Genomic DNA, 27,225 nt, shown 5'->3' on the forward strand with positions numbered 1-27,225 from the left:
CTTTTTTCAAAACGTGTTTTTCAGCCCGAAATAAACGCGTTTTTTCAGACAACTGAATCCCTATGTAACTACAAGGCTCAGAAGAGCCCACACACTCTGCTCTTAACCCCAGTGTGCAGAAAGTGTCAAAACGTGTTTTTCAGCAGAAATAAACATGTTTCTGCAAGTTTGGTCAACCCCATGTAAGTTATGGGGCAGTTACAGTACACTTTTCAAAACGTGTTTTTCAGCCCGAAATAAACGCGTTTTTTCAGACAACTGAATCCCTATGTAACTGCAAAGCTCAGAAGAGCCCACACACTCAGCTCTTAACCCCAGTGTGCAGAAAGTGTCAAAACATGTTTTTCAGCAGAAATAAACATGTTTCTGCAAGTTTGGTCAACCCCATGTAAGTTATGGGGCAGTTACAGTACTCTTTTCAAAACGTGTTTTTCAGCCCGAAATAAACGCGTTTTTTCAGACAACTGAATCCCTATGTAACTGCAAGGCTCAGAAGAGCCCACACACTCTGCTCTTAACCCCAGTGTGCAGAAAGTGTCAAAACATGTTTTTCAGCAGAAATAAACATGTTTCTGCAAGTTTGGTCAACCCCATGTAAGTTATGGGGCAGTAAAAGCACTTTTTTCAAAACGTGTTTTTCAGCCCGAAATAAACGCGTTTTTTCAGACAACTGAATCCCTATGTAACTACAAGGCTCAGAAGAGCCCACACACTCTGCTCTTAACCCCAGTGTGCAGAAAGTGTCAAAACGTGTTTTTCAGCAGAAATAAACATGTTTCTGCAAGTTTGGTCAACCCCATGTATGTTATGGGGCAGTTACAGTACACTTTTCAAAACGTGTTTTTCAGCCCGAAATAAACGCGTTTTTTCAGACAACTGAATCCCTATGTAACTGCAAAGCTCAGAAGAGCCCAGACACTCAGCTCTTAACCCCAGTGTGCAGAAAGTGTCAAAACATGTTTTTCAGCAGAAATAAACATGTTTCTGCAAGTTTGGTCAACCCCATGTAAGTTATGGGGCAGTTATAGTACACTTTTCAAAACGTGTTTTTCAGCCCGAAATAAACGCGTTTTTTCAGACAACTGAATCCCTATGTAACTGCAAGGCTCAGAAGAGCCCACACACTCTGCTCTTAACCCCAGTGTGCAGAAAGTGTCAAAACATGTTTTTCAGCAGAAATAACCATGTTTCTGCAAGTTTGGTCAACCCCATGTAAGTTATGGGGCAGTAACAGCACTTTTTTCAAAACGTGTTTTTCAGCCCGAAATAAACGCGTTTTTTCAGCCAACTGAATCCCTATGTAACTGCAAAGCTCAGAAGAGCCCACACACTCAGCTCTTAACCCCAGTGTGCAGAAAGTGTAAAAACATGTTTTTCAGCAGAAATAAACATGTTTCTGCAAGTTTGGTCAACCCCATGTAAGTTATGGGGCAGTTACAGTACACTTTTCAAAACGTGTTTTTCAGCCCGAAATAAACGCGTTTTTTCAGACAACTGAATCCCTATGTAACTGCAAAGCTCAGAAGAGCCCACACACTCTGCTCTTAACCCCAGTGTGCAGAAAGTGTCAAAACGTGTTTTTCAGCAGAAATAAACATGTTTCTGCAAGTTTGGTCAACCCCATGTAAGTTATGGGGCAGTTACAGTACACTTTTCAAAACGTGTTTTTCAGCCCGAAATAAACGCGTTTTTTCAGACAACTGAATCCCTATGTAACTGCAAATCTCAGAAGAGCCCAAACACTCAGCTCTTAACCCCCGTGTGCAGAAAGTGTCAAAACATGTTTTTTAGCAGAAATAAACATGTTTCTGCAAGTTTGGTCAACCCCATGTAAGTTATGGGGCAGTTACAGTACACTTTTCAAAACGTGTTTTTCAGCCCGAAATAAACGCGTTTTTTCAGACAACTGAATCCCTATGTAACTGCAAAGCTCAGAAGAGCCCAGACACTCAGCTCTTAACCCCAGTGTGCAGAAAGTGTCAAAACATGTTTTTCAGCAGAAATAAACATGTTTCTGCAAGTTTGGTCAACCCCATGTAAGTTATGGGGCAGTTATAGTACACTTTTCAAAACGTGTTTTTCAGCCCGAAATAAACGCGTTTTTTCAGACAACTGAATCCCTATGTAACTGCAAGGCTCAGAAGAGCCCACACACTCTGCTCTTAACCCCAGTGTGCAGAAAGTGTCAAAACATGTTTTTCAGCAGAAATAAACATGTTTCTGCAAGTTTGGTCAACCCCATGTAAGTTATGGGGCAGTAACAGCACTTTTTTCAAAACGTGTTTTTCAGCCCGAAATAAACGCGTTTTTTCAGACAACTGAATCCCTATGTAACTACAAGGCTCAGAAGAGCCCACACACTCTGCTCTTAACCCCAGTGTGCAGAAAGTGTCAAAACGTGTTTTTCAGCAGAAATAAACATGTTTCTGCAAGTTTGGTCAACCCCATGTAAGTTATGGGGCAGTTACAGTACACTTTTCAAAACGTGTTTTTCAGCCCGAAATAAACGCGTTTTTTCAGACAACTGAATCCCTATGTAACTACAAGGCTCAGAAGAGCCCACACACTCTGCTCTTAACCCCAGTGTGCAGAAAGTGTCAAAACGTGTTTTTCAGCAGAAATAAACATGTTTCTGCAAGTTTGGTCAACCCCATGTAAGTTATGGGGCAGTTACAGTACACTTTTCAAAACGTGTTTTTCAGCCCGAAATAAACGCGTTTTTTCAGACAACTGAATCCCTATGTAACTGCAAAGCTCAGAAGAGCCCACACACTCAGCTCTTAACCCCAGTGTGCAGAAAGTGTCAAAACATGTTTTTCAGCAGAAATAAACATGTTTCTGCAAGTTTGGTCAACCCCATGTAAGTTATGGGGCAGTTATAGTACACTTTTCAAAACGTGTTTTTCAGCCCGAAATAAACGCGTTTTTTCAGACAACTGAATCCCTATGTAACTGCAAGGCTCAGAAGAGCCCACACACTCTGCTCTTAACCCCCGTGTGCAGAAAGTGTCAAAACATGTTTTTCAGCAGAAATAAACATGTTTCTGCAAGTTTGGTCAACCCCATGTAAGTTATGGGGCAGTTACAGTACTCTTTTCAAAACGTGTTTTTCAGCCCGAAATAAACGCGTTTTTTCAGACAACTGAATCCCTATGTAACTGCAAGGCTCAGAAGAGCCCACACACTCTGCTCTTAACCCCAGTGTGCAGAAAGTGTCAAAACATGTTTTTCAGCAGAAATAAACATGTTTCTGCAAGTTTGGTCAACCCCATGTAAGTTATGGGGCAGTAAAAGCACTTTTTTCAAAACGTGTTTTTCAGCCCGAAATAAACGCGTTTTTTCAGACAACTGAATCCCTATGTAACTACAAGGCTCAGAAGAGCCCACACACTCTGCTCTTAACCCCAGTGTGCAGAAAGTGTCAAAACGTGTTTTTCAGCAGAAATAAACATGTTTCTGCAAGTTTGGTCAACCCCATGTAAGTTATGGGGCAGTTACAGTACACTTTTCAAAACGTGTTTTTCAGCCCGAAATGAACGCGTTTTTTCAGACAACTGAATCCCTATGTAACTGCAAGGCTCAGAAGAGCCCACACACTCTGCTCTTAACCCCAGTGTGCAGAAAGTGTCAAAACATGTTTTTCAGCAGAAATAAACATGTTTCTGCAAGTTTGGTCAACCCCATGTAAGTTATGGGGCAGTAACAGCACTTTTTTCAAAACGTGTTTTTCAGCCCGAAATAAACGCGTTTTTTCAGACAACTGAATCCCTATGTAACTGCAAAGCTCAGAAGAGCCCACACACTCAGCTCTTAACCCCAGTGTGCAGAAAGTGTCAAAACATGTTTTTCAGCAGAAATAAACATGTTTCTGCAAGTTTGGTCAACCCCATGTAAGTTATGGGGCAGTTATAGTACACTTTTCAAAACGTGTTTTTCAGCCCGAAATAAACGCGTTTTTTCAGACAACTGAATCCCTATGTAACTGCAAGGCTCAGAAGAGCCCACACACTCTGCTCTTAACCCCAGTGTGCAGAAAGTGTCAAAACATGTTTTTCAGCAGAAATAAACATGTTTCTGCAAGTTTGGTCAACCCCATGTAAGTTATGGGGCAGTAACAGCACTTTTTTCAAAACGTGTTTTTCAGCCCGAAATAAACGCGTTTTTTCAGACAACTGAATCCCTATGTAACTACAAGGCTCAGAAGAGCCCACACACTCTGCTCTTAACCCCAGTGTGCAGAAAGTGTCAAAACGTGTTTTTCAGCAGAAATAAACATGTTTCTGCAAGTTTGGTCAACCCCATGTAAGTTATGGGGCAGTTACAGTACACTTTTCAAAACGTGTTTTTCAGCCCGAAATAAACGCGTTTTTTCAGACAACTGAATCCCTATGTAACTGCAAATCTCAGAAGAGCCCAAACACTCAGCTCTTAACCCCCGTGTGCAGAAAGTGTCAAAACATGTTTTTTAGCAGAAATAAACATGTATCCGCAAGTTTGGTCAACCCCATGTAAGTTATGGGGCAGTAACAGCACTTTTTTCAAAACGTGTTTTTCAGCCCGAAATAAACGCGTTTTTTCAGACAACTGAATCCCTATGTAACTACAAGGCTCAGAAGAGCCCACACACTCTGCTCTTAACCCCAGTGTGCAGAAAGTGTCAAAACGTGTTTTTCAGCAGAAATAAACATGTTTCTGCAAGTTTGGTCAACCCCATGTAAGTTATGGGGCAGTTACAGTACACTTTTCAAAACGTGTTTTTCAGCCCGAAATAAACGCGTTTTTTCAGACAACTGAATCCCTATGTAACTGCAAAGCTCAGAAGAGCCCACACACTCAGCTCTTAACCCCAGTGTGCAGAAAGTGTCAAAACATGTTTTTCAGCAGAAATAAACATGTTTCTGCAAGTTTGGTCAACCCCATGTAAGTTATGGGGCAGTTATAGTACACTTTTCAAAACGTGTTTTTCAGCCCGAAATAAACGCGTTTTTTCAGACAACTGAATCCCTATGTAACTGCAAGGCTCAGAAGAGCCCACACACTCTGCTCTTAACCCCAGTGTGCAGAAAGTGTCAAAACATGTTTTTCAGCAGAAATAAACATGTTTCTGCAAGTTTGGTCAACCCCATGTAAGTTATGGGGCAGTAACAGCACTTTTTTCAAAACGTGTTTTTCAGCCCGAAATAAACGCGTTTTTTCAGACAACTGAATCCCTATGTAACTACAAGGCTCAGAAGAGCCCACACACTCTGCTCTTAACCCCAGTGTGCAGAAAGTGTCAAAACGTGTTTTTCAGCAGAAATAAACATGTTTCTGCAAGTTTGGTCAACCCCATGTAAGTTATGGGGCAGTTACAGTACACTTTTCAAAACGTGTTTTTCAGCCCGAAATAAACGCGTTTTTTCAGACAACTGAATCCCTATGTAACTACAAGGCTCAGAAGAGCCCACACACTCTGCTCTTAACCCCAGTGTGCAGAAAGTGTCAAAACGTGTTTTTCAGCAGAAATAAACATGTTTCTGCAAGTTTGGTCAACCCCATGTAAGTTATGGGGCAGTTACAGTACACTTTTCAAAACGTGTTTTTCAGCCCGAAATAAACGCGTTTTTTCAGACAACTGAATCCCTATGTAACTGCAAAGCTCAGAAGAGCCCACACACTCAGCTCTTAACCCCAGTGTGCAGAAAGTGTCAAAACATGTTTTTCAGCAGAAATAAACATGTTTCTGCAAGTTTGGTCAACCCCATGTAAGTTATGGGCAGTTATAGTACACTTTTCAAAACGTGTTTTTCAGCCTGAAATAAACGCGTTTTTTCAGACAACTGAATCCCTATGTAACTGCAAGGCTCAGAAGAGCCCACACACTCTGCTCTTAACCCCCGTGTGCAGAAAGTGTCAAAACATGTTTTTCAGCAGAAATAAACATGTTTCTGCAAGTTTGGTCAACCCCATGTAAGTTATGGGGCAGTTACAGTACTCTTTTCAAAACGTGTTTTTCAGCCCGAAATAAACGCGTTTTTTCAGACAACTGAATCCCTATGTAACTGCAAGGCTCAGAAGAGCCCACACACTCTGCTCTTAACCCCAGTGTGCAGAAAGTGTCAAAACATGTTTTTCAGCAGAAATAAACATGTTTCTGCAAGTTTGGTCAACCCCATGTAAGTTATGGGGCAGTAAAAGCACTTTTTTCAAAACGTGTTTTTCAGCCCGAAATAAACGCGTTTTTTCAGACAACTGAATCCCTATGTAACTACAAGGCTCAGAAGAGCCCACACACTCTGCTCTTAACCCCAGTGTGCAGAAAGTGTCAAAACGTGTTTTTCAGCAGAAATAAACATGTTTCTGCAAGTTTGGTCAACCCCATGTAAGTTATGGGGCAGTTACAGTACACTTTTCAAAACGTGTTTTTCAGCCCGAAATAAACGCGTTTTTTCAGACAACTGAATCCCTATGTAACTGCAAAGCTCAGAAGAGCCCACACACTCAGCTCTTAACCCCAGTGTGCAGAAAGTGTCAAAACATGTTTTTCAGCAGAAATAAACATGTTTCTGCAAGTTTGTTCAACCCCATGTAAGTTATGGGGCAGTTATAGTACACTTTTCAAAACGTGTTTTTCAGCCCGAAATAAACACGTTTTTTCAGACAACTGAATCCCTATGTAACTGCAAGGCTCAGAAGAGCCCACACACTCTGCTCTTAACCCCCGTGTGCAGAAAGTGTCAAAACATGTTTTTCAGCAGAAATAAACATGTTTCTGCAAGTTTGGTCAACCCCATGTAAGTTATGGGGCAGTTACAGTACTCTTTTCAAAACGTGTTTTTCAGCCCGAAATAAACGCGTTTTTTCAGACAACTGAATCCCTATGTAACTGCAAGGCTCAGAAGAGCCCACACACTCTGCTCTTAACCCCAGTGTGCAGAAAGTGTCAAAACATGTTTTTCAGCAGAAATAAACATGTTTCTGCAAGTTTGGTCAACCCCATGTAAGTTATGGGGCAGTAAAAGCACTTTTTTCAAAACGTGTTTTTCAGCCCGAAATAAACGCGTTTTTTCAGACAACTGAATCCCTATGTAACTACAAGGCTCAGAAGAGCCCACACACTCTGCTCTTAACCCCAGTGTGCAGAAAGTGTCAAAACGTGTTTTTCAGCAGAAATAAACATGTTTCTGCAAGTTTGGTCAACCCCATGTAAGTTATGGGGCAGTTACAGTACACTTTTCAAAACGTGTTTTTCAGCCCGAAATAAACGCGTTTTTTCAGACAACTGAATCCCTATGTAACTGCAAAGCTCAGAAGAGCCCAGACACTCAGCTCTTAACCCCAGTGTGCAGAAAGTGTCAAAACATGTTTTTCAGCAGAAATAAACATGTTTCTGCAAGTTTGGTCAACCCCATGTAAGTTATGGGGCAGTTATAGTACACTTTTCAAAACGTGTTTTTCAGCCCGAAATGAACGCGTTTTTTCAGACAACTGAATCCCTATGTAACTGCAAGGCTCAGAAGAGCCCACACACTCTGCTCTTAACCCCAGTGTGCAGAAAGTGTCAAAACATGTTTTTCAGCAGAAATAAACATGTTTCTGCAAGTTTGGTCAACCCCATGTAAGTTATGGGGCAGTAACAGCACTTTTTTCAAAACGTGTTTTTCAGCCCGAAATAAACGCGTTTTTTCAGACAACTGAATCCCTATGTAACTGCAAAGCTCAGAAGAGCCCACACACTCAGCTCTTAACCCCAGTGTGCAGAAAGTGTCAAAACATGTTTTTCAGCAGAAATAAACATGTTTCTGCAAGTTTGGTCAACCCCATGTAAGTTATGGGGCAGTTATAGTACACTTTTCAAAACGTGTTTTTCAGCCCGAAATAAACGCGTTTTTTCAGACAACTGAATCCCTATGTAACTGCAAGGCTCAGAAGAGCCCACACACTCTGCTCTTAACCCCCGTGTGCAGAAAGTGTCAAAACATGTTTTTCAGCAGAAATAAACATGTTTCTGCAAGTTTGGTCAACCCCATGTAAGTTATGGGGCAGTTACAGTACTCTTTTCAAAACGTGTTTTTCAGCCCGAAATAAACGCGTTTTTTCAGACAACTGAATCCCTATGTAACTGCAAGGCTCAGAAGAGCCCACACACTCTGCTCTTAACCCCAGTGTGCAGAAAGTGTCAAAACATGTTTTTCAGCAGAAATAAACATGTTTCTGCAAGTTTGGTCAACCCCATGTAAGTTATGGGGCAGTAAAAGCACTTTTTTCAAAACGTGTTTTTCAGCCCGAAATAAACGCGTTTTTTCAGACAACTGAATCCCTATGTAACTACAAGGCTCAGAAGAGCCCACACACTCTGCTCTTAACCCCAGTGTGCAGAAAGTGTCAAAACGTGTTTTTCAGCAGAAATAAACATGTTTCTGCAAGTTTGGTCAACCCCATGTAAGTTATGGGGCAGTTACAGTACACTTTTCAAAACGTGTTTTTCAGCCCGAAATAAAAGCGTTTTTTCAGACAACTGAATCCCTATGTAACTGCAAAGCTCAGAAGAGCCCACACACTCAGCTCTTAACCCCAGTGTGCAGAAAGTGTCAAAACATGTTTTTCAGCAGAAATAAACATGTTTCTGCAAGTTTGGTCAACCCCATGTAAGTTATGGGGCAGTAAAAGCACTTTTTTCAAAACGTGTTTTTCAGCCCGAAATAAACGCGTTTTTTCAGACAACTGAATCCCTATGTAACTACAAGGCTCAGAAGAGCCCACACACTCTGCTCTTAACCCCAGTGTGCAGAAAGTGTCAAAACGTGTTTTTCAGCAGAAATAAACATGTTTCTGCAAGTTTGGTCAACCCCATGTAAGTTATGGGGCAGTTACAGTACACTTTTCAAAACGTGTTTTTCAGCCCGAAATAAACGCGTTTTTTCAGACAACTGAATCCCTATGTAACTGCAAAGCTCAGAAGAGCCCAGACACTCAGCTCTTAACCCCAGTGTGCAGAAAGTGTCAAAACATGTTTTTCAGCAGAAATAAACATGTTTCTGCAAGTTTGGTCAACCCCATGTAAGTTATGGGGCAGTTATAGTACACTTTTCAAAACGTGTTTTTCAGCCCGAAATGAACGCGTTTTTTCAGACAACTGAATCCCTATGTAACTGCAAGGCTCAGAAGAGCCCACACACTCTGCTCTTAACCCCAGTGTGCAGAAAGTGTCAAAACATGTTTTTCAGCAGAAATAAACATGTTTCTGCAAGTTTGGTCAACCCCATGTAAGTTATGGGGCAGTAACAGCACTTTTTTCAAAACGTGTTTTTCAGCCCGAAATAAACGCGTTTTTTCAGACAACTGAATCCCTATGTAACTGCAAAGCTCAGAAGAGCCCACACACTCAGCTCTTAACCCCAGTGTGCAGAAAGAGTAAAAACATGTTTTTCAGCAGAAATAAACATGTTTCTGCAAGTTTGGTCAACCCCATGTAAGTTATGGGGCAGTTACAGTACTCTTTTCAAAACGTGTTTTTCAGCCCGAAATAAACGCGTTTTTTCAGACAACTGAATACCTATGTAACTGCAAGGCTCAGAAGAGCCCACACACTCTGCTCTTAACCCCAGTGTGCAGAAAGTGTCAAAACATGTTTTTCAGCAGAAATAAACATGTTTCTGCAAGTTTGGTCAACCCCATGTAAGTTATGGGGCAGTTACAGTACACTTTTCAAAACGTGTTTTTCAGCCCGAAATAAACGCGTTTTTTCAGACAACTGAATCCCTATGTAACTGCAAAGCTCAGAAGAGCCCACACACTCAGCTCTTAACCCCAGTGTGCAGAAAGTGTCAAAACATGTTTTTCAGCAGAAATAAACATGTTTCTGCAAGTTTGGTCAACCCCATGTAAGTTATGGGCAGTTATAGTACACTTTTCAAAACGTGTTTTTCAGCCCGAAATAAACGCGTTTTTTCAGACAACTGAATCCCTATGTAACTGCAAGGCTCAGAAGAGCCCACACACTCTGCTCTTAACCCCCGTGTGCAGAAAGTGTCAAAACATGTTTTTCAGCAGAAATAAACATGTTTCTGCAAGTTTGGTCAACCCCATGTAAGTTATGGGGCAGTTACAGTACTCTTTTCAAAACGTGTTTTTCAGCCCGAAATAAACGCGTTTTTTCAGACAACTGAATCCCTATGTAACTGCAAGGCTCAGAAGAGCCCACACACTCTGCTCTTAACCCCAGTGTGCAGAAAGTGTCAAAACATGTTTTTCAGCAGAAATAAACATGTTTCTGCAAGTTTGGTCAACCCCATGTAAGTTATGGGGCAGTAAAAGCACTTTTTTCAAAACGTGTTTTTCAGCCCGAAATAAACGCGTTTTTTCAGACAACTGAATCCCTATGTAACTACAAGGCTCAGAAGAGCCCACACACTCTGCTCTTAACCCCAGTGTGCAGAAAGTGTCAAAACGTGTTTTTCAGCAGAAATAAACATGTTTCTGCAAGTTTGGTCAACCCCATGTAAGTTATGGGGCAGTTACAGTACACTTTTCAAAACGTGTTTTTCAGCCCGAAATAAACGCGTTTTTTCAGACAACTGAATCCCTATGTAACTGCAAAGCTCAGAAGAGCCCACACACTCAGCTCTTAACCCCAGTGTGCAGAAAGTGTCAAAACATGTTTTTCAGCAGAAATAAACATGTTTCTGCAAGTTTGTTCAACCCCATGTAAGTTAGGGGCAGTTATAGTACACTTTTCAAAACGTGTTTTTCAGCCCGAAATAAACACGTTTTTTCAGACAACTGAATCCCTATGTAACTGCAAGGCTCAGAAGAGCCCACACACTCTGCTCTTAACCCCCGTGTGCAGAAAGTGTCAAAACATGTTTTTCAGCAGAAATAAACATGTTTCTGCAAGTTTGGTCAACCCCATGTAAGTTATGGGGCAGTTACAGTACTCTTTTCAAAACGTGTTTTTCAGCCCGAAATAAACGCGTTTTTTCAGACAACTGAATCCCTATGTAACTGCAAGGCTCAGAAGAGCCCACACACTCTGCTCTTAACCCCAGTGTGCAGAAAGTGTCAAAACATGTTTTTCAGCAGAAATAAACATGTTTCTGCAAGTTTGGTCAACCCCATGTAAGTTATGGGGCAGTAAAAGCACTTTTTTCAAAACGTGTTTTTCAGCCCGAAATAAACGCGTTTTTTCAGACAACTGAATCCCTATGTAACTACAAGGCTCAGAAGAGCCCACACACTCTGCTCTTAACCCCAGTGTGCAGAAAGTGTCAAAACGTGTTTTTCAGCAGAAATAAACATGTTTCTGCAAGTTTGGTCAACCCCATGTAAGTTATGGGGCAGTTACAGTACACTTTTCAAAACGTGTTTTTCAGCCCGAAATAAACGCGTTTTTTCAGACAACTGAATCCCTATGTAACTGCAAAGCTCAGAAGAGCCCAGACACTCAGCTCTTAACCCCAGTGTGCAGAAAGTGTCAAAACATGTTTTTCAGCAGAAATAAACATGTTTCTGCAAGTTTGGTCAACCCCATGTAAGTTATGGGGCAGTTATAGTACACTTTTCAAAACGTGTTTTTCAGCCCGAAATGAACGCGTTTTTTCAGACAACTGAATCCCTATGTAACTGCAAGGCTCAGAAGAGCCCACACACTCTGCTCTTAACCCCAGTGTGCAGAAAGTGTCAAAACATGTTTTTCAGCAGAAATAAACATGTTTCTGCAAGTTTGGTCAACCCCATGTAAGTTATGGGGCAGTAACAGAACTTTTTTCAAAACGTGTTTTTCAGCCCGAAATAAACGCGTTTTTTCAGACAACTGAATCCCTATGTAACTGCAAAGCTCAGAAGAGCCCACACACTCAGCTCTTAACCCCAGTGTGCAGAAAGTGTCAAAACATGTTTTTCAGCAGAAATAAACATGTTTCTGCAAGTTTGGTCAACCCCATGTAAGTTATGGGGCAGTTATAGTACACTTTTCAAAACGTGTTTTTCAGCCCGAAATAAACGCGTTTTTTCAGACAACTGAATCCCTATGTAACTGCAAGGCTCAGAAGAGCCCACACACTCTGCTCTTAACCCCCGTGTGCAGAAAGTGTCAAAACATGTTTTTCAGCAGAAATAAACATGTTTCTGCAAGTTTGGTCAACCCCATGTAAGTTATGGGGCAGTTACAGTACTCTTTTCAAAACGTGTTTTTCAGCCCGAAATAAACGCGTTTTTTCAGACAACTGAATCCCTATGTAACTGCAAGGCTCAGAAGAGCCCACACACTCTGCTCTTAACCCCAGTGTGCAGAAAGTGTCAAAACATGTTTTTCAGCAGAAATAAACATGTTTCTGCAAGTTTGGTCAACCCCATGTAAGTTATGGGGCAGTAAAAGCACTTTTTTCAAAACGTGTTTTTCAGCCCGAAATAAACGCGTTTTTTCAGACAACTGAATCCCTATGTAACTACAAGGCTCAGAAGAGCCCACACACTCTGCTCTTAACCCCAGTGTGCAGAAAGTGTCAAAACGTGTTTTTCAGCAGAAATAAACATGTTTCTGCAAGTTTGGTCAACCCCATGTAAGTTATGGGGCAGTTACAGTACACTTTTCAAAACGTGTTTTTCAGCCCGAAATAAAAGCGTTTTTTCAGACAACTGAATCCCTATGTAACTGCAAAGCTCAGAAGAGCCCACACACTCAGCTCTTAACCCCAGTGTGCAGAAAGTGTCAAAACATGTTTTTCAGCAGAAATAAACATGTTTCTGCAAGTTTGGTCAACCCCATGTAAGTTATGGGGCAGTAAAAGCACTTTTTTCAAAACGTGTTTTTCAGCCCGAAATAAACGCGTTTTTTCAGACAACTGAATCCCTATGTAACTACAAGGCTCAGAAGAGCCCACACACTCTGCTCTTAACCCCAGTGTGCAGAAAGTGTCAAAACGTGTTTTTCAGCAGAAATAAACATGTTTCTGCAAGTTTGGTCAACCCCATGTAAGTTATGGGGCAGTTACAGTACACTTTTCAAAACGTGTTTTTCAGCCCGAAATAAACGCGTTTTTTCAGACAACTGAATCCCTATGTAACTGCAAAGCTCAGAAGAGCCCAGACACTCAGCTCTTAACCCCAGTGTGCAGAAAGTGTCAAAACATGTTTTTCAGCAGAAATAAACATGTTTCTGCAAGTTTGGTCAACCCCATGTAAGTTATGGGGCAGTTATAGTACACTTTTCAAAACGTGTTTTTCAGCCCGAAATGAACGCGTTTTTTCAGACAACTGAATCCCTATGTAACTGCAAGGCTCAGAAGAGCCCACACACTCTGCTCTTAACCCCAGTGTGCAGAAAGTGTCAAAACATGTTTTTCAGCAGAAATAAACATGTTTCTGCAAGTTTGGTCAACCCCATGTAAGTTATGGGGCAGTAACAGCACTTTTTTCAAAACGTGTTTTTCAGCCCGAAATAAACGCGTTTTTTCAGACAACTGAATCCCTATGTAACTGCAAAGCTCAGAAGAGCCCACACACTCAGCTCTTAACCCCAGTGTGCAGAAAGAGTAAAAACATGTTTTTCAGCAGAAATAAACATGTTTCTGCAAGTTTGGTCAACCCCATGTAAGTTATGGGGCAGTTACAGTACTCTTTTCAAAACGTGTTTTTCAGCCCGAAATAAACGCGTTTTTTCAGACAACTGAATCCCTATGTAACTGCAAGGCTCAGAAGAGCCCACACACTCTGCTCTTAACCCCAGTGTGCAGAAAGTGTCAAAACATGTTTTTCAGCAGAAATAAACATGTTTCTGCAAGTTTGGTCAACCCCATGTAAGTTATGGGGCAGTAAAAGCACTTTTTTCAAAACGTGTTTTTCAGCCCGAAATAAACGCGTTTTTTCAGACAACTGAATCCCTATGTAACTACAAGGCTCAGAAGAGCCCACACACTCTGATCTTAACCCCAGTGTGCAGAAAGTGTCAAAACGTGTTTTTCAGCAGAAATAAACATGTTTCTGCAAGTTTGGTCAACCCCATGTAAGTTATGGGGCAGTAAAAGCACTTTTTTCAAAACGTGTTTTTCAGCCCGAAATAAACGCGTTTTTTTCAGACAACTGAATCCCTATGTAACTACAAGGCTCAGAAGAGCCCACACACTCTGCTCTTAACCCCAGTGTGCAGAAAGTGTCAAAACGTGTTTTTCAGCAGAAATAAACATGTTTCTGCAAGTTTGGTCAACCCCATGTAAGTTATGGGGCAGTTACAGTACACTTTTCAAAACGTGTTTTTCAGCCCGAAATAAACGCGTTTTTTCAGACAACTGAATCCCTATGTAACTGCAAAGCTCAGAAGAGCCCAGACACTCAGCTCTTAACCCCAGTGTGCAGAAAGTGTCAAAACATGTTTTTCAGCAGAAATAAACATGTTTCTGCAAGTTTGGTCAACCCCATGTAAGTTATGGGGCAGTTATAGTACACTTTTCAAAACGTGTTTTTCAGCCCGAAATAAACGCGTTTTTTCAGACAACTGAATCCCTAAGTAACTGCAAGACTCAGAAGAGCCCACACACTCTGCTCTTAACCCCAGTGTGCAGAAAGTGTCAAAACATGTTTTTCAGCAGAAATAACCATGTTTCTGCAAGTTTGGTCAACCCCATGTAAGTTATGGGGCAGTAACAGCACTTTTTTCAAAACGTGTTTTTCAGCCCGAAATAAACGCGTTTTTTCAGCCAACTGAATCCCTATGTAACTGCAAAGCTCAGAAGAGCCCACACACTCAGCTCTTAACCCCAGTGTGCAGAAAGTGTAAAAACATGTTTTTCAGCAGAAATAAACATGTTTCTGCAAGTTTGGTCAACCCCATGTAAGTTATGGGGCAGTTACAGTACACTTTTCAAAACGTGTTTTTCAGCCCGAAATAAACGCGTTTTTTCAGACAACTGAATCCCTATGTAACTGCAAAGCTCAGAAGAGCCCACACACTCAGCTCTAAACCCCAGTGTGCAGAAAGTGTCAAAACATGTTTTTCAGCAGAAATAAACATGTTTCTGCAAGTTTGGTCAACCCAATGTAAGTTATGGGGCAGTTACAGTACACTTTTCAAAACGTGTTTTTCAGCCCGAAATAAACGCGTTTTTTCAGACAACTGAATCCCTATGTAACTGCAAAGCTCAGAAGAGCCCACACACTCTGCTCTTAACCCCAGTGTGCAGAAAGTGTCAAAACATGTTTTTCAGCAGAAATAACCATGTTTCTGCAAGTTTGGTCAACCCCATGTAAGTTATGGGGCAGTAACAGCACTTTTTTCAAAACGTGTTTTTCAGCCCGAAATAAACGCGTTTTTTCAGCCAACTGAATCCCTATGTAACTGCAAAGCTCAGAAGAGCCCACACACTCAGCTCTTAACCCCAGTGTGCAGAAAGTGTAAAAACATGTTTTTCAGCAGAAATAAACATGTTTCTGCAAGTTTGGTCAACCCCATGTAAGTTATGGGGCAGTTACAGTACACTTTTCAAAACGTGTTTTTCAGCCCGAAATAAACGCGTTTTTTCAGACAACTGAATCCCTATGTAACTGCAAAGCTCAGAAGAGCCCACACACTCTGCTCTTAACCCCAGTGTGCAGAAAGTGTCAAAACGTGTTTTTCAGCAGAAATAAACATGTTTCTGCAAGTTTGGTCAACCCCATGTAAGTTATGGGGCAGTTACAGTACACTTTTCAAAACGTGTTTTTCAGCCCGAAATAAACGCGTTTTTTCAGACAACTGAATCCCTATGTAACTGCAAAGCTCAGAAGAGCCCAAACACTCAGCTCTTAACCCCCGTGTGCAGAAAGTGTCAAAACATGTTTTTTAGCAGAAATAAACATGTTTCCGCAAGTTTGGTCAACCCCATGTAAGTTATGGGGCAGTAACAGCACTTTTTTCAAAACGTGTTTTTCAGCCCGAAATAAACGCGTTTTTTCAGACAACTGAATCCCTATGTAACTACAAGGCTCAGAAGAGCCCACACACTCTGCTCTTAACCCCAGTGTGCAGAAAGTGTCAAAACGTGTTTTTCAGCAGAAATAAACATGTTTCTGCAAGTTTGGTCAACCCCATGTAAGTTATGGGGCAGTTACAGTACACTTTTCAAAACGTGTTTTTCAGCCCGAAATAAACGCGTTTTTTCAGACAACTGAATCCCTATGTAACTGCAAAGCTCAGAAGAGCCCACACACTCAGCTCTTAACCCCAGTGTGCAGAAAGTGTCAAAACATGTTTTTCAGCAGAAATAAACATGTTTCTGCAAGTTTGGTCAACCCCATGTAAGTTATGGGGCAGTTATAGTACACTTTTCAAAACGTGTTTTTCAGCCCGAAATAAACGCGTTTTTTCAGACAACTGAATCCCTATGTAACTGCAAGGCTCAGAAGAGCCCACACACTCTGCTCTTAACCCCCGTGTGCAGAAAGTGTCAAAACATGTTTTTCAGCAGAAATAAACATGTTTCTGCAAGTTTGGTCAACCCCATGTAAGTTATGGGGCAGTTACAGTACTCTTTTCAAAACGTGTTTTTCAGCCCGAAATAAACGCGTTTTTTCAGACAACTGAATCCCTATGTAACTGCAAGGCTCAGAAGAGCCCACACACTCTGCTCTTAACCCCAGTGTGCAGAAAGTGTCAAAACGTGTTTTTCAGCAGAAATAAACATGTTTCTGCAAGTTTGGTCAACCCCATGTAAGTTATGGGGCAGTTACAGTACACTTTTCAAAACGTGTTTTTCAGCCCGAAATAAACGCGTTTTTTCAGACAACTGAATCCCTATGTAACTGCAAAGCTCAGAAGAGCCCAGACACTCAGCTCTTAACCCCAGTGTGCAGAAAGTGTCAAAACATGTTTTTCAGCAGAAATAAACATGTTTCTGCAAGTTTGGTCAACCCCATGTAAGTTATGGGGCAGTTATAGTACACTTTTCAAAACGTGTTTTTCAGCCCGAAATAAACGCGTTTTTTCAGACAACTGAATCCCTAAGTAACTGCAAGACTCAGAAGAGCCCACACACTCTGCTCTTAACCCCAGTGTGCAGAAAGTGTCAAAACATGTTTTTCAGCAGAAATAACCATGTTTCTGCAAGTTTGGTCAACCCCATGTAAGTTATGGGGCAGTAACAGCACTTTTTTCAAAACGTGTTTTTCAGCCCGAAATAAACGCGTTTTTTCAGCCAACTGAATCCCTATGTAACTGCAAAGCTCAGAAGAGCCCACACACTCAGCTCTTAACCCCAGTGTGCAGAAAGTGTAAAAACATGTTTTTCAGCAGAAATAAACATGTTTCTGCAAGTTTGGTCAACCCCATGTAAGTTATGGGGCAGTTACAGTACACTTTTCAAAACGTGTTTTTCAGCCCGAAATAAACGCGTTTTTTCAGACAACTGAATCCCTATGTAACTGCAAAGCTCAGAAGAGCCCACACACTCAGCTCTAAACCCCAGTGTGCAGAAAGTGTCAAAACATGTTTTTCAGCAGAAATAAACATGTTTCTGCAAGTTTGGTCAACCCAATGTAAGTTATGGGGCAGTTACAGTACACTTTTCAAAACGTGTTTTTCAGCCCGAAATAAACGCGTTTTTTCAGACAACTGAATCCCTATGTAACTGCAAAGCTCAGAAGAGCCCACACACTCTGCTCTTAACCCCAGTGTGCAGAAAGTGTCAAAACATGTTTTTCAGCAGAAATAACCATGTTTCTGCAAGTTTGGTCAACCCCATGTAAGTTATGGGGCAGTAACAGCACTTTTTTCAAAACGTGTTTTTCAGCCCGAAATAAACGCGTTTTTTCAGCCAACTGAATCCCTATGTAACTGCAAAGCTCAGAAGAGCCCACACACTCAGCTCTTAACCCCAGTGTGCAGAAAGTGTAAAAACATGTTTTTCAGCAGAAATAAACATGTTTCTGCAAGTTTGGTCAACCCCATGTAAGTTATGGGGCAGTTACAGTACACTTTTCAAAACGTGTTTTTCAGCCCGAAATAAACGCGTTTTTTCAGACAACTGAATCCCTATGTAACTGCAAAGCTCAGAAGAGCCCACACACTCTGCTCTTAACCCCAGTGTGCAGAAAGTGTCAAAACGTGTTTTTCAGCAGAAATAAACATGTTTCTGCAAGTTTGGTCAACCCCATGTAAGTTATGGGGCAGTTACAGTACACTTTTCAAAACGTGTTTTTCAGCCCGAAATAAACGCGTTTTTTCAGACAACTGAATCCCTATGTAACTGCAAAGCTCAGAAGAGCCCAAACACTCAGCTCTTAACCCCCGTGTGCAGAAAGTGTCAAAACATGTTTTTTAGCAGAAATAAACATGTTTCCGCAAGTTTGGTCAACCCCATGTAAGTTATGGGGCAGTAACAGCACTTTTTTCAAAACGTGTTTTTCAGCCCGAAATAAACGCGTTTTTTCAGACAACTGAATCCCTATGTAACTACAAGGCTCAGAAGAGCCCACACACTCTGCTCTTAACCCCAGTGTGCAGAAAGTGTCAAAACGTGTTTTTCAGCAGAAATAAACATGTTTCTGCAAGTTTGGTCAACCCCATGTAAGTTATGGGGCAGTTACAGTACACTTTTCAAAACGTGTTTTTCAGCCCGAAATAAACGCGTTTTTTCAGACAACTGAATCCCTATGTAACTGCAAAGCTCAGAAGAGCCCACACACTCAGCTCTTAACCCCAGTGTGCAGAAAGTGTCAAAACATGTTTTTCAGCAGAAATAAACATGTTTCTGCAAGTTTGGTCAACCCCATGTAAGTTATGGGGCAGTTATAGTACACTTTTCAAAACGTGTTTTTCAGCCCGAAATAAACGCGTTTTTTCAGACAACTGAATCCCTATGTAACTGCAAGGCTCAGAAGAGCCCACACACTCTGCTCTTAACCCCCGTGTGCAGAAAGTGTCAAAACATGTTTTTCAGCAGAAATAAACATGTTTCTGCAAGTTTGGTCAACCCCATGTAAGTTATGGGGCAGTTACAGTACTCTTTTCAAAACGTGTTTTTCAGCCCGAAATAAACGCGTTTTTTCAGACAACTGAATCCCTATGTAACTGCAAGGCTCAGAAGAGCCCACACACTCTGCTCTTAACCCCCGTGTGAAGAAAGTGTCAAAACATGTTTTTCAGCAGAAATAAACATGTTTCTGCAAGTTTGGTCAACCCCATGTAAGTTATGGGGCAGTAAAAGCACTTTTTTCAAAACGTGTTTTTCAGCCCGAAATAAACGCGTTTTTTCAGACAACTGAATCCCTATGTAACTACAAGGCTCAGAAGAGCCCACACACTCTGCTCTTAACCCCAGTGTGCAGAAAGTGTCAAAACGTGTTTTTCAGCAGAAATAAACATGTTTCTGCAAGTTTGGTCAACCCCATGTAAGTTATGGGGCAGTTACAGTACACTTTTCAAAACGTGTTTTTCAGCCCGAAATAAACGCGTTTTTTCAGACAACTGAATCCCTATGTAACTGCAAAGCTCAGAAGAGCCCAGACACTCAGCTCTTAACCCCAGTGTGCAGAAAGTGTCAAAACATGTTTTTCAGCAGAAATAAACATGTTTCTGCAAGTTTGGTCAACCCCATGTAAGTTATGGGGCAGTAAAAGCACTTTTTTCAAAACGTGTTTTTCAGCCCGAAATAAACGCGTTTTTTCAGACAACTGAATCCCTATGTAACTACAAGGCTCAGAAGAGCCCACACACTCTGCTCTTAACCCCAGTGTGCAGAAAGTGTCAAAACGTGTTTTTCAGCAGAAATAAACATGTTTCTGCAAGTTTGGTCAACCCCATGTAAGTTATGGGGCAGTTACAGTACACTTTTCAAAACGTGTTTTTCAGCCCGAAATAAACGCGTTTTTTCAGACAACTGAATCCCTATGTAACTGCAAAGCTCAGAAGAGCCCAGACACTCAGCTCTTAACCCCAGTGTGCAGAAAGTGTCAAAACATGTTTTTCAGCAGAAATAAACATGTTTCTGCAAGTTTGGTCAACCCCATGTAAGTTATGGGGCAGTTATAGTACACTTTTCAAAACGTGTTTTTCAGCCCGAAATGAACGCGTTTTTTCAGACAACTGAATCCCTATGTAACTGCAAGGCTCAGAAGAGCCCACACACTCTGCTCTTAACCCCAGTGTGCAGAAAGTGTCAAAACATGTTTTTCAGCAGAAATAAACATGTTTCTGCAAGTTTGGTCAACCCCATGTAAGTTATGGGGCAGTAACAGCACTTTTTTCAAAACGTGTTTTTCAGCCCGAAATAAACGCGTTTTTTCAGACAACTGAATCCCTATGTAACTGCAAAGCTCAGAAGAGCCCACACACTCAGCTCTTAACCCCAGTGTGCAGAAAGTGTAAAAACATGTTTTTCAGCAGAAATAAACATGTTTCTGCAAGTTTGGTCAACCCCATGTAAGTTATGGGGCAGTTACAGTACTCTTTTCAAAACGTGTTTTTCAGCCCGAAATAAACGCGTTTTTTCAGACAACTGAATCCCTATGTAACTGCAAGGCTCAGAAGAGCCCACACACTCTGCTCTTAACCCCAGTGTGCAGAAAGTGTCAAAGCATGTTTTTCAGCAGAAATAAACATGTTTCTGCAAGTTTGGTCAACCCCATGTAAGTTATGGGGCAGTAAAAGCACTTTTTTCAAAACGTGTTTTTCAGCCCGAAATAAACGCGTTTTTTCAGACAACTGAATCCCTATGTAACTACAAGGCTCAGAAGAGCCCACACACTCTGATCTTAACCCCAGTGTGCAGAAAGTGTCAAAACGTGTTTTTCAGCAGAAATAAACATGTTTCTGCAAGTTTGGTCAACCCCATGTAAGTTATGGGGCAGTAAAAGCACTTTTTTCAAAACGTGTTTTTCAGCCCGAAATAAACGCGTTTTTTTCAGACAACTGAATCCCTATGTAACTACAAGGCTCAGAAGAGCCCACACACTCTGCTCTTAACCCCAGTGTGCAGAAAGTGTCAAAACGTGTTTTTCAGCAGAAATAAACATGTTTCTGCAAGTTTGGTCAACCCCATGTAAGTTATGGGGCAGTTACAGTACACTTTTCAAAACGTGTTTTTCAGCCCGAAATAAACGCGTTTTTTCAGACAACTGAATCCCTATGTAACTGCAAAGCTCAGAAGAGCCCAGACACTCAGCTCTTAACCCCAGTGTGCAGAAAGTGTCAAAACATGTTTTTCAGCAGAAATAAACATGTTTCTGCAAGTTTGGTCAACCCCATGTAAGTTATGGGGCAGTTATAGTACACTTTTCAAAACGTGTTTTTCAGCCCGAAATAAACGCGTTTTTTCAGACAACTGAATCCCTATGTAACTGCAAGGCTCAGAAGAGCCCACACACTCTGCTCTTAACCCCAGTGTGCAGAAAGTGTCAAAACATGTTTTTCAGCAGAAATAACCATGTTTCTGCAAGTTTGGTCAACCCCATGTAAGTTATGGGGCAGTAACAGCACTTTTTTCAAAACGTGTTTTTCAGCCCGAAATAAACGCGTTTTTTCAGCCAACTGAATCCCTATGTAACTGCAAAGCTCAGAAGAGCCCACACACTCAGCTCTTAACCCCAGTGTGCAGAAAGTGTAAAAACATGTTTTTCAGCAGAAATAAACATGTTTCTGCAAGTTTGGTCAACCCCATGTAAGTTATGGGGCAGTTACAGTACACTTTTCAAAACGTGTTTTTCAGCCCGAAATAAACGCGTTTTTTCAGACAACTGAATCCCTATGTAACTGCAAAGCTCAGAAGAGCCCAGACACTCAGCTCTTAACCCCAGTGTGCAGAAAGTGTCAAAACGTGTTTTTCAGCAGAAATAAACATGTTTCTGCAAGTTTGGTCAACCCCATGTAAGTTATGGGGCAGTTACAGTACACTTTTCAAAACGTGTTTTTCAGCCCGAAATAAACGCGTTTTTTCAGACAACTGAATCCCTATGTAACTGCAAATCTCAGAAGAGCCCAAACACTCAGCTCTTAACCCCCGTGTGCAGAAAGTGTCAAAACATGTTTTTTAGCAGAAATAAACATGTTTCCGCAAGTTTGGTCAACCCCATGTAAGTTATGGGGCAGTAACAGCACTTTTTTCAAAACGTGTTTTTCAGCCCGAAATAAACGCGTTTTTTCAGACAACTGAATCCCTATGTAACTACAAGGCTCAGAAGAGCCCACACACTCTGCTCTTAACCCCAGTGTGCAGAAAGTGTCAAAACGTGTTTTTCAGCAGAAATAAACATGTTTCTGCAAGTTTGGTCAACCCCATGTAAGTTATGGGGCAGTTACAGTACACTTTTCAAAACGTGTTTTTCAGCCCGAAATAAACGCGTTTTTTCAGACAACTGAATCCCTATGTAACTGCAAAGCTCAGAAGAGCCCACACACTCAGCTCTTAACCCCAGTGTGCAGAAAGTGTCAAAACATGTTTTTCAGCAGAAATAAACATGTTTCTGCAAGTTTGGTCAACCCCATGTAAGTTATGGGGCAGTTATAGTACACTTTTCAAAACGTGTTTTTCAGCCCGAAATAAACGCGTTTTTTCAGACAACTGAATCCCTATGTAACTGCAAGGCTCAGAAGAGCCCACACACTCTGCTCTTAACCCCAGTGTGCAGAAAGTGTCAAAACATGTTTTTCAGCAGAAATAAACATGTTTCTGCAAGTTTGGTCAACCCCATGTAAGTTATGGGGCAGTAACAGCACTTTTTTCAAAACGTGTTTTTCAGCCCGAAATAAACGCGTTTTTTCAGACAACTGAATCCCTATGTAACTACAAGGCTCAGAAGAGCCCACACACTCTGCTCTTAACCCCAGTGTGCAGAAAGTGTCAAAACGTGTTTTTCAGCAGAAATAAACATGTTTCTGCAAGTTTGGTCAACCCCATGTAAGTTATGGGGCAGTTACAGTACACTTTTCAAAACGTGTTTTTCAGCCCGAAATAAACGCGTTTTTTCAGACAACTGAATCCCTATGTAACTACAAGGCTCAGAAGAGCCCACACACTCTGCTCTTAACCCCAGTGTGAAGAAAGTGTCAAAACGTGTTTTTCAGCAGAAATAAACATGTTTCTGCAAGTTTGGTCAACCCCATGTAAGTTATGGGGCAGTTACAGTACACTTTTCAAAACGTGTTTTTCAGCCCGAAATAAACGCGTTTTTTCAGACAACTGAATCCCTATGTAACTGCAAAGCTCAGAAGAGCCCACACACTCAGCTCTTAACCCCAGTGTGCAGAAAGTGTCAAAACATGTTTTTCAGCAGAAATAAACATGTTTCTGCAAGTTTGGTCAACCCCATGTAAGTTATGGGGCAGTTATAGTACACTTTTCAAAACGTGTTTTTCAGCCCGAAATAAACGCGTTTTTTCAGACAACTGAATCCCTATGTAACTGCAAGGCTCAGAAGAGCCCACACACTCTGCTCTTAACCCCCGTGTGCAGAAAGTGTCAAAACATGTTTTTCAGCAGAAATAAACATGTTTCTGCAAGTTTGGTCAACCCCATGTAAGTTATGGGGCAGTTACAGTACTCTTTTCAAAACGTGTTTTTCAGCCCGAAATAAACGCGTTTTTTCAGACAACTGAATCCCTATGTAACTGCAAGGCTCAGAAGAGCCCACACACTCTGCTCTTAACCCCAGTGTGCAGAAAGTGTCAAAACATGTTTTTCAGCAGAAATAAACATGTTTCTGCAAGTTTGGTCAACCCCATGTAAGTTATGGGGCAGTAAAAGCACTTTTTTCAAAACGTGTTTTTCAGCCCGAAATAAACGCGTTTTTTCAGACAACTGAATCCCTATGTAACTACAAGGCTCAGAAGAGCCCACACACTCTGCTCTTAACCCCAGTGTGCAGAAAGTGTCAAAACGTGTTTTTCAGCAGAAATAAACATGTTTCTGCAAGTTTGGTCAACCCCATGTAAGTTATGGGGCAGTTACAGTACACTTTTCAAAACGTGTTTTTCAGCCCGAAATAAACGCGTTTTTTCAGACAACTGAATCCCTATGTAACTGCAAAGCTCAGAAGAGCCCACACACTCAGCTCTTAACCCCAGTGTGCAGAAAGTGTCAAAACATGTTTTTCAGCAGAAATAAACATGTTTCTGCAAGTTTGGTCAACCCCATGTAAGTTATGGGGCAGTTATAGTACACTTTTCAAAACGTGTTTTTCAGCCCGAAATAAACGCGTTTTTTCAGACAACTGAATCCCTATGTAACTGCAAGGCTCAGAAGAGCCCACACACTCTGCTCTTAACCCCCGTGTGCAGAAAGTGTCAAAACATGTTTTTCAGCAGAAATAAACATGTTTCTGCAAGTTTGGTCAACCCCATGTAAGTTATGGGGCAGTTACAGTACTCTTTTCAAAACGTGTTTTTCAGCCCGAAATAAACGCGTTTTTTCAGAAAACTGAATCCCTATGTAACTGCAAGGCTCAGAAGAGCCCACACACTCTGCTCTTAACCCCAGTGTGCAGAAAGTGTCAAAACATGTTTTTCAGCAGAAATAAACATGTTTCTGCAAGTTTGGTCAACCCCATGTAAGTTATGGGGCAGTAAAAGCACTTTTTTCAAAACGTGTTTTTCAGCCCGAAATAAACGCGTTTTTTCAGACAACTGAATCCCTATGTAACTACAAGGCTCAGAAGAGCCCACACACTCTGCTCTTAACCCCAGTGTGCAGAAAGTGTCAAAACGTGTTTTTCAGCAGAAATAAACATGTTTCTGCAAGTTTGGTCAACCCCATGTAAGTTATGGGGCAGTTACAGTACACTTTTCAAAACGTGTTTTTCAGCCCGAAATAAACGCGTTTTTTCAGACAACTGAATCCCTATGTAACTGCAAAGCTCAGAAGAGCCCAGACACTCAGCTCTTAACCCCAGTGTGCAGAAAGTGTCAAAACATGTTTTTCAGCAGAAATAAACATGTTTCTGCAAGTTTGGTCAACCCCATGTAAGTTATGGGGCAGTTATAGTACACTTTTCAAAACGTGTTTTTCAGCCCGAAATGAACGCGTTTTTTCAGACAACTGAATCCCTATGTAACTGCAAAGCTCAGAAGAGCCCACACACTCAGCTCTTAACCCCAGTGTGCAGAAAGTGTAAAAACATGTTTTTCAGCAGAAATAAACATGTTTCTGCAAGTTTGGTCAACCCCATGTAAGTTATGGGGCAGTTACAGTACTCTTTTCAAAACGTGTTTTTCAGCCCGAAATAAACGCGTTTTTTCAGACAACTGAATCCCTATGTAACTACAAGGCTCAGAAGAGCCCACACACTCTGATCTTAACCCCAGTGTGCAGAAAGTGTCAAAACGTGTTTTTCAGCAGAAATAAACATGTTTCTGCAAGTTTGGTCAACCCCATGTAAGTTATGGGGCAGTAAAAGCACTTTTTTCAAAACGTGTTTTTCAGCCCGAAATAAACGCGTTTTTTTCAGACAACTGAATCCCTATGTAACTACAAGGCTCAGAAGAGCCCACACACTCTGCTCTTAACCCCAGTGTGCAGAAAGTGTCAAAACGTGTTTTTCAGCAGAAATAAACATGTTTCTGCAAGTTTGGTCAACCCCATGTAAGTTATGGGGCAGTTACAGTACACTTATCAAAACGTGTTTTTCAGCCCGAAATAAACGCGTTTTTTCAGACAACTGAATCCCTATGTAACTGCAAAGCTCAGAAGAGCCCAGACACTCAGCTCTTAACCCCAGTGTGCAGAAAGTGTCAAAACATGTTTTTCAGCAGAAATAAACATGTTTCTGCAAGTTTGGTCAACCCCATGTAAGTTATGGGGCAGTTACAGTACTCTTTTCAAAACGTGTTTTTCAGCCCGAAATAAACGCGTTTTTTCAGACAACTGAATCCCTATGTAACTGCAAGGCTCAGAAGAGCCCACACACTCTGCTCTTAACCCCAGTGTGCAGAAAGTGTCAAAACATGTTTTTCAGCAGAAATAAACATGTTTCTGCAAGTTTGGTCAACCCCATGTAAGTTATGGGGCAGTAAAAGCACTTTTTTCAAAACGTGTTTTTCAGCCCGAAATAAACGCGTTTTTTCAGACAACTGAATCCCTATGTAACTACAAGGCTCAGAAGAGCCCACACACTCTGCTCTTAACCCCAGTGTGCAGAAAGTGTCAAAACGTGTTTTTCAGCAGAAATAAACATGTTTCTGCAAGTTTGGTCAACCCCATGTAAGTTATGGGGCAGTTACAGTACACTTTTCAAAACGTGTTTTTCAGCCCGAAATAAACGCGTTTTTTCAGACAACTGAATCCCTATGTAACTGCAAAGCTCAGAAGAGCCCACACACTCAGCTCTTAACCCCAGTGTGCAGAAAGTGTCAAAACATGTTTTTCAGCAGAAATAAACATGTTTCTGCAAGTTTGGTCAACCCCATGTAAGTTATGGGGCAGTTATAGTACACTTTTCAAAACGTGTTTTTCAGCCCGAAATAAACGCGTTTTTTCAGACAACTGAATCCCTATGTAACTGCAAGGCTCAGAAGAGCCCACACACTCTGCTCTTAACCCCCGTGTGCAGAAAGTGTCAAAACATGTTTTTCAGCAGAAATAAACATGTTTCTGCAAGTTTGGTCAACCCCATGTAAGTTATGGGGCAGTTACAGTACTCTTTTCAAAACGTGTTTTTCAGCCCGAAATAAACGCGTTTTTTCAGACAACTGAATCCCTATGTAACTGCAAGGCTCAGAAGAGCCCACACACTCTGCTCTTAACCCCAGTGTGCAGAAAGTGTCAAAACATGTTTTTCAGCAGAAATAAACATGTTTCTGCAAGTTTGGTCAACCCCATGTAAGTTATGGGGCAGTAAAAGCACTTTTTTCAAAACGTGTTTTTCAGCCCGAAATAAACGCGTTTTTTCAGACAACTGAATCCCTATGTAACTACAAGGCTCAGAAGAGCCCACACACTCTGCTCTTAACCCCAGTGTGCAGAAAGTGTCAAAACGTGTTTTTCAGCAGAAATAAACATGTTTCTGCAAGTTTGGTCAACCCCATGTAAGTTATGGGGCAGTTACAGTACACTTTTCAAAACGTGTTTTTCAGCCCGAAATAAACGCGTTTTTTCAGACAACTGAATCCCTATGTAACTGCAAAGCTCAGAAGAGCCCAGACACTCAGCTCTTAACCCCAGTGTGCAGAAAGTGTCAAAACATGTTTTTCAGCAGAAATAAACATGTTTCTGCAAGTTTGGTCAACCCCATGTAAGTTATGGGGCAGTTATAGTACACTTTTCAAAACGTGTTTTTCAGCCCGAAATG

The sequence above is a fragment of the Lepisosteus platostomus genome, chromosome 17 (assembly GCF_059453375.1).
Source record: "Lepisosteus platostomus isolate fLepPlt1 chromosome 17, fLepPlt1.hap1, whole genome shotgun sequence".
NCBI classification, from domain to species: Eukaryota; Metazoa; Chordata; class Actinopteri; order Semionotiformes; family Lepisosteidae; genus Lepisosteus; species Lepisosteus platostomus.